The sequence below is a fragment of the Schistocerca serialis genome, unplaced genomic scaffold (assembly GCF_023864345.2).
Source record: "Schistocerca serialis cubense isolate TAMUIC-IGC-003099 unplaced genomic scaffold, iqSchSeri2.2 HiC_scaffold_206, whole genome shotgun sequence".
In the NCBI taxonomy this organism is placed as follows: Eukaryota; Metazoa; Arthropoda; class Insecta; order Orthoptera; family Acrididae; genus Schistocerca; species Schistocerca serialis.
The window spans coordinates 135,001-142,500 of record NW_026047769.1 but is presented as its reverse complement, the minus strand read 5'-3'; the positions used below and the strand labels follow the sequence as shown (position 1 = coordinate 142,500).

The 7,500-nt window shown below is 54.4% G+C and overlaps 3 non-coding genes across 3 annotated transcripts in view; all 3 read right to left on the bottom strand.

Annotated features, from left to right (window-relative positions):
• The window catches only part of LOC126443954 (large subunit ribosomal RNA), a 4,222-nt gene extending 2,777 nt beyond the window's left edge, over positions 1 to 1,445 (bottom strand). Inside the window, exon 1 of the ribosomal RNA XR_007582310.1 lies at positions 1 to 1,445. This exon is cut by the window's left edge and continues 2,777 nt beyond it. This is a non-coding gene — a ribosomal RNA (large subunit ribosomal RNA).
• A 188-nt stretch (positions 1,446 to 1,633) lies between these two features.
• On the bottom strand, positions 1,634 to 1,788 carry LOC126443934 (5.8S ribosomal RNA). Its single transcript, XR_007582292.1, has one exon. It is a non-coding gene; the product is annotated as a 5.8S ribosomal RNA (ribosomal RNA).
• A 353-nt stretch (positions 1,789 to 2,141) lies between these two features.
• LOC126443944 (small subunit ribosomal RNA) lies at positions 2,142 to 4,050 on the bottom strand. Its single transcript, XR_007582301.1, has one exon. It is a non-coding gene; the product is annotated as a small subunit ribosomal RNA (ribosomal RNA).
• Positions 4,051 to 7,500: the final 3,450 nt, after the last annotated feature.

Sequence of the window (7,500 nt, the reverse complement as noted above, 5' to 3'; positions counted from 1 at the left end):
CCGATCCGAGTCGTTTGCTCGCGGCTTCAGCATATCAAGCAAGCCGGAGATCTCACCCATTTAAAGTTTGAGAATAGGTTGAGGTCGTTTCGGCCCCAAGGCCTCTAATCATTCGCTTTACCGGATGAGACTCGTACGAGCACCAGCTATCCTGAGGGAAACTTCGGAGGGAACCAGCTACTAGATGGTTCGATTAGTCTTTCGCCCCTATACCCAGCTCCGACGATCGATTTGCACGTCAGAATCGCTACGGACCTCCATCAGGGTTTCCCCTGACTTCGTCCTGGCCAGGCATAGTTCACCATCTTTCGGGTCCCAACGTGTACGCTCTAGGTGCGCCTCACCTCGCAATGAGGACGAGACGCCCCGGGAGTGCGGAGGCCGCCGCCCCGTGAAGGGCGGGGAAGCCCCATCCTCCCTCGGCCCGCGCAAGGCGAGACCTTCACTTTCATTACGCCTTTAGGTTTCGTACAGCCCAATGACTCGCGCACATGTTAGACTCCTTGGTCCGTGTTTCAAGACGGGTCGTGAAATTGTCCAAAGCTGAAGCGCCGCTGACGGGAGCGATTATTCCGCCCGAGAGCATCCCGAGCCAACAGCGGCGCGGGTCCGGGGCCGGGCCAGGTAGGTCCGTCATCCGGGAAGAACCGCGCGCGCTTGCCGGGAGCCCGAGCGCCCAAAGGGGCGAATCGACTCCTCCAGATATACCGCCGGGCAGCCAGCCAGGACACCGGGGCTCTGCCCAACAGACGCGAACCGAGGCCCGCGGAAGGACAGGCTGCGCACCCGGGCCGTAGGCCGGCACCCAGCGGGTCGCGACGTCCTACTAGGGGAGAAGTGCGGCCCACCGCACACCGGAACGGCCCCACCCCGCGGCGAGTGGAAAGGCAACCGGACACGACCCCGCCGCGGATTGCTCCGCGCGGGCGGCCGGCCCCATCTGCCGAGGGCGGAGGCCAGTGGCCGGATGGGCGTGAATCTCACCCGTTCGACCTTTCGGACTTCTCACGTTTACCCCAGAACGGTTTCACGTACTTTTGAACTCTCTCTTCAAAGTTCTTTTCAACTTTCCCTCACGGTACTTGTTCGCTATCGGTCTCGTGGTCATATTTAGTCTCAGATGGAGTTTACCACCCACTTGGAGCTGCACTCTCAAGCAACCCGACTCGAAGGAGAGGTCCCGCCGACGCTCGCACCGGCCGCTACGGGCCTGGCACCCTCTACGGGCCGTGGCCTCATTCAAGTTGGACTTGGGCTCGGCGCGAGGCGTCGGGGTAGTGGACCCTCCCAAACACCACATGCCACGACAGGCGGCAGCCTGCGGGGTTCGGTGCTGGACTCTTCCCTGTTCGCTCGCCGCTACTGGGGGAATCCTTGTTAGTTTCTTTTCCTCCGCTTAGTAATATGCTTAAATTCAGCGGGTAGTCTCGCCTGCTCTGAGGTCGTTGTACGAGGTGTCGCACGCCACACCGCCAGCCGGCTGTGCACGCTACCGAGTAAGTACCGGTATGCGAACCGCCAGGCGACGGGCGCGCATCGCACGTTTAAGGAGACGCGGCCGGCCCCACAGGCGGCCACGACACTCCCAGGTCTGCGAAGCGGGGCAAACGCCGCGCGCTTCAGTATACGTAGCCGACCCTCAGCCAGACGTGGCCCGGGAACGGAATCCATGGACCGCAATGTGCGTTCGAAACGTCGATGTTCATGTGTCCTGCAGTTCACATGTCGACGCGCAATTTGCTGCGTTCTTCATCGACCCACGAGCCGAGTGATCCACCGTCCTGGGTGATCTTTTCATAGTTTCCACCATCTCTTTCGAGACAGTTGCATAGGCGGGACTGAGGCGTGTGGCGGCCCTGTTCCAGCGTTCAGTGTCCAACGGCCTCACGGCCGATGGGCGTCGTACGGCTCCACACCGGAGCGGACAGGCAGTCGGGCGAAAGTCATTCAAAACCGGCGCCAGGCGCCAGGTGCCGCAGGCCAGCCGCTCCAGCGCTTCAGCGCTCGTACCACACAACATTGCCTTTAGTTTTGAGACGAACGCGTGGTTCCGCACGCGGCGCACGGCTACTGCGAGCCGTACAGGTAGCTGCGTGTTGCGCGACACGACACGCACATCGAAAGACATGCAGTCTAGTCGGTAATGATCCTTCCGCAGGTTCACCTACGGAAACCTTGTTACGACTTTTACTTCCTCTAAATGATCAAGTTTGGTCATCTTTCCGGTAGCATCGGCAACGACAGAGTCAATGCCGCGTACCAGTCCGAAGACCTCACTAAATCATTCAATCGGTAGTAGCGACGGGCGGTGTGTACAAAGGGCAGGGACGTAATCAACGCGAGCTTATGACTCGCGCTTACTGGGAATTCCTCGTTCATGGGGAACAATTGCAAGCCCCAATCCCTAGCACGAAGGAGGTTCAGCGGGTTACCCCGACCTTTCGGCCTAGGAAGACACGCTGATTCCTTCAGTGTAGCGCGCGTGCGGCCCAGAACATCTAAGGGCATCACAGACCTGTTATTGCTCAATCTCGTGCGGCTAGAAGCCGCCTGTCCCTCTAAGAAGAAAAGTAATCGCTGACAGCACGAAGGATGTCACGCGACTAGTTAGCAGGCTAGAGTCTCGTTCGTTATCGGAATTAACCAGACAAATCGCTCCACCAACTAAGAACGGCCATGCACCACCACCCACCGAATCAAGAAAGAGCTATCAATCTGTCAATCCTTCCGGTGTCCGGGCCTGGTGAGGTTTCCCGTGTTGAGTCAAATTAAGCCGCAGGCTCCACTCCTGGTGGTGCCCTTCCGTCAATTCCTTTAAGTTTCAGCTTTGCAACCATACTTCCCCCGGAACCCAAAAGCTTTGGTTTCCCGGAGGCTGCCCGCCGAGTCATCGGAGGAACTGCGGCGGATCGCTGGCTGGCATCGTTTATGGTTAGAACTAGGGCGGTATCTGATCGCCTTCGAACCTCTAACTTTCGTTCTTGATTAATGAAAACATACTTGGCAAATGCTTTCGCTTCTGTTCGTCTTGCGACGATCCAAGAATTTCACCTCTAACGTCGCAATACGAATGCCCCCGCCTGTCCCTATTAATCATTACCTCGGGTTCCGAAAACCAACAAAATAGAACCGAGGTCCTATTCCATTATTCCATGCACACAGTATTCAGGCGGGCTTGCCTGCTTTAAGCACTCTAATTTGTTCAAAGTAAACGTGCCGGCCCACCGAGACACTCAATAAAGAGCACCCTGGTAGGATTTCAACGGGGTCCGCCTCGGGACGCACGAGCACGCACGAGGCGGTCGCACGCCTTCGGCTCGCCCCACCGGCAGGACGTCCCACGATACATGCCAGTTAAACACCGACGGGCGGTGAACCAACAGCGTGGGACACAAATCCAACTACGAGCTTTTTAACCGCAACAACTTTAATATACGCTATTGGAGCTGGAATTACCGCGGCTGCTGGCACCAGACTTGCCCTCCAATAGATACTCGTTAAAGGATTTAAAGTGTACTCATTCCGATTACGGGGCCTCGGATGAGTCCCGTATCGTTATTTTTCGTCACTACCTCCCCGTGCCGGGAGTGGGTAATTTGCGCGCCTGCTGCCTTCCTTGGATGTGGTAGCCGTTTCTCAGGCTCCCTCTCCGGAATCGAACCCTGATTCCCCGTTACCCGTTACAACCATGGTAGGCGCAGAACCTACCATCGACAGTTGATAAGGCAGACATTTGAAAGATGCGTCGCCGGTACGAGGACCGTGCGATCAGCCCAAAGTTATTCAGAGTCACCAAGGCAAACGGACCGGACGAGCCGACCGATTGGTTTTGATCTAATAAAAGCGTCCCTTCCATCTCTGGTCGGGACTCTGTTTGCATGTATTAGCTCTAGAATTACCACAGTTATCCAAGTAACGTGGGTACGATCTAAGGAACCATAACTGATTTAATGAGCCATTCGCGGTTTCACCTTAATGCGGCTTGTACTGAGACATGCATGGCTTAATCTTTGAGACAAGCATATGACTACTGGCAGGATCAACCAGGGAGCTGCGTCAACTAGAGCTGAGCAGCCGGCCGCCCGGGAGTGTGTCCCGGGGGCCCGCGCGAACACGCAAGCGTCCGCTCAATTATTCTGCAAACAGGAGGAGGCTGAGCTCCCCTGCACAACACACCTCGAAACCCTCTCAGGTCCCGGCGGCGCGCAGCGCCGTCCTAAGTACTTGGTCGGGTTCGAGAGAGGCGCAATCGCCCGGAGTTAGGCGAGTAGACGCTTTAGGTGCGACCACCCGTGCTCCCAACTGAGCTTGCCGCTGCCGACAGAGGCCCGGGAGCGTGCTGTCGTGGCATTGCCGGCGGGAGACAACACGCGCCACCTACGGTGACCGGCAGCTCCAACGCCAGCGCCACAGAAGGACAAAAGCCCCACTTGGGTGCCGAAGCGAACTCTCCCAGCACAGCGCACGCGCCAACACGTCCGCACAGCTGCGATACAAACCACCTGCGAGAACCGCTGGGGCGACCGAGCAGCAGACGGCGTCGCGGCGCCGAGCGCCGGGCGGCGGCGCATCCTCAGCGCACACAGTCCTCAATCGGACCAGCACACTGCAGATGGCCACCGCGCTTCGCACCGGGCCCGCGAGGACCTACTTTGGCCGCAAGGCGCCGCGAGCAGGGGGCCCCGGCGCGCAGCTGCGCCGCCTGCCGCGTCCGTCGGCCGGCGCGCCTGCCACTGGCCGCCCCCACCAGCCGGCTGTAGCGCGTGCGCCCACGCACCGCGCTGCCAGCACGCCGGGCGGCCCCCCCTCACCGGCCGGGGACAGTCTCACCCAGCCACCGCCGCGTATCGCCTCACACCCAGATCCCCTTTCACGTTCGTGGGCATGGTGGGTATCCCTGAAACAACCAGTTAATAGCTCGACCGATCGTCGCCAACACTGATTCACCTCTAGCGAGAACAACCGCACCACAACGGGTTACCTGTTGTTCATTTGCGTAACGTCACCAGCAAACGTAGACGTCCATCGCCATTTGCAACGAGTATTGCATGCCTGTGTCAGGTGTCACAACACACTACGTCTGCCCACATAGACGCAACAACATGTGCACGCCTCGAGAACACGTGGAAGGTAGCCCCCGTACGTATGCGGTGTCCATTGCGCGAACGACTGTCAGCCGGCCTCTGCAGGATGTCGCAGATGTGGAACGCGGTGCAACATGCTATCACGGTGTGTGAGAAGAGACGACTACGTCCGAATACACGCTCCACTACATCAACAGACTGCTCATGCTGATCGCCATCGAGGGCGTCCGTTCCTCCCACACGTCTGAATGGCGTACCACACTGCAATCCAGCTCTTATAGGGAGACGACACGTAGCTGCGTGCACAATATTTGGACTGTATGGTCTGCCGTTGCTAGGCGCAGTCGTCGTACGGTCACACATGTGCCACGATGTATCATTCAGTACATACGGACCAATGTGCAGTACAGTTTGTGGGTTTTGCGTACATCGGCGGACAGGTGACAGGCCGTACCACAACGTAGGCTGAGTACGTCGGCATGCGAAGGGCATTGAACATGCAAACTTCTCAACGACCAGCTTGCGAAGGCAGGGGGGAAGGGGGGGGGGGCATGTACGTCCTGCTGCTATCCACATTACAGTGTATAGCAGGAGCATGTGGAAAGTCAGCAACACCTGCAAGGTGTTTAACATGACGCGATACACAGGGGACCGGGCAGTGCGAATAGCGAACTATATTGCGAGGGTTGCGGTTAGGCAACACTACACTAATTTAACGAGTTGCATAACAATTACAGAGCAGGTTAAGGCGCAATATAGGTTAGGTTAAGGCACAACATGGGTTACGTTAAAGCACAACATGGGTTACGTTAAAGCACAACATGGGTTACGTTAAAGCACAACATGGGTTACGTTAAAGCACAATTTAGGTTACGTTAAAGCACAATTTAGGTTACGTTGAAGCACAATTTAGGTTACGTTGAAGCACAATTTAGGTTACGTTGAAGCACAATTTAGGTTACGTTGAAGCACAATTTAGGTTACGTTGAAGCACAATTTAGGTTACGTTGAAGCACAAATTAGGTTACGTTGAGGCACAAATTAGGTTACGTTGAGGCACAAATTAGGTTACGTTGAGGCACAAATTAGGTTACGTTGAGGCACAAATTAGGTTACGTTGAGGCACAATATGGGTTAGGTTGAGGCACAATATGGGTTAGGTTGAGGCACAATATGGGTTAGGTTGAGGCACAATATGGGTTAGGTTGAGGCACAATATGGGTTAGGTTGAGGCACAAATTGGGTTAGGTTGAGGCACAATATGGGTTAGGTTAAGGCACAATATGGGTTAGGTTAAGGCACAATATGGGTTAGGTTAAGGTACAATATGGGTTAGGTTAAGGTACAATATGGGTTAGGTTAAGGTACAATATGGGTTAGGTTAAGGTACAATATGGGTTAGGTTAAGGCACAATATGGGTTAGGTTAAGGCACAACATGGGTTAGGTTAAGGCACAACATGGGTTAGGTTAAGGCACAACATGGGTTAGGTTAAGGCACAACATGGGTTAGGTTAAGGCACAACATGGGTTAGGTTAAGGCACAATATGGGTTAGGTTAAGGCACAATATGGGTTAGGTTAAGGCACAACATGGGTTAGGTTAAGGCACAATATGGGTTAGGTTAAGGCACAACATGGGTTAGGTTAAGGCACAACATGGGTTAGGTTAAGGTACAATATGGGTTAGGTTAAGGTACAATATGGGTTAGGTTAAGGTACAATATGGGTTAGGTTAAGGTACAATATGGGTTAGGTTAAGGTACAATATGGGTTAGGTTAAGGTACAATATGGGTTAGGTTAAGGTACAATATGGGTTAGGTTAAGGTACAATATGGGTTAGGTTAAGGTACAATATGGGTTAGGTTAAGGTACAATATGGGTTAGGTTAAGGTACAATATGGGTTAGGTTAAGGCACAACATGGGTTAGGTTAAGGCACAACATGGGTTAGGTTAAGGCACCACATGGGTTAGGTTAAGGCACAACATGGGTTAGGTTAAGGCACAACATGGGTTAGGTTAAGGCACAACATGGGTTAGGTTAAGGCACAACATGGGTTAGGTTAAGGCACAACATGGGTTAGGTTAAGGCACAACATGGGTTAGGTTAAGGCACAACATGGGTTAGGTTAAGGTACAATATGGGTTAGGTTAAGGCACAACATGGGTTAGGTTAAGGCACAACATGGGTTAGGTTAAGGCACAACATGGGTTAGGTTAAGGCACAACATGGGTTAGGTTAAGGCACAACATGGGTTAGGTTAAGGCACAACATGGGTTAGGTTAAGGCACAACATAGGTTAGGTTAAGGCACAACATAGGTTAGGTTAAGGCACAACATAGGTTAGGTTAAGGCACAACATACGTTAGGTTAAGGCACAACGTAGGTTAGGTTAAGGCACAACGTAGGTTAGGT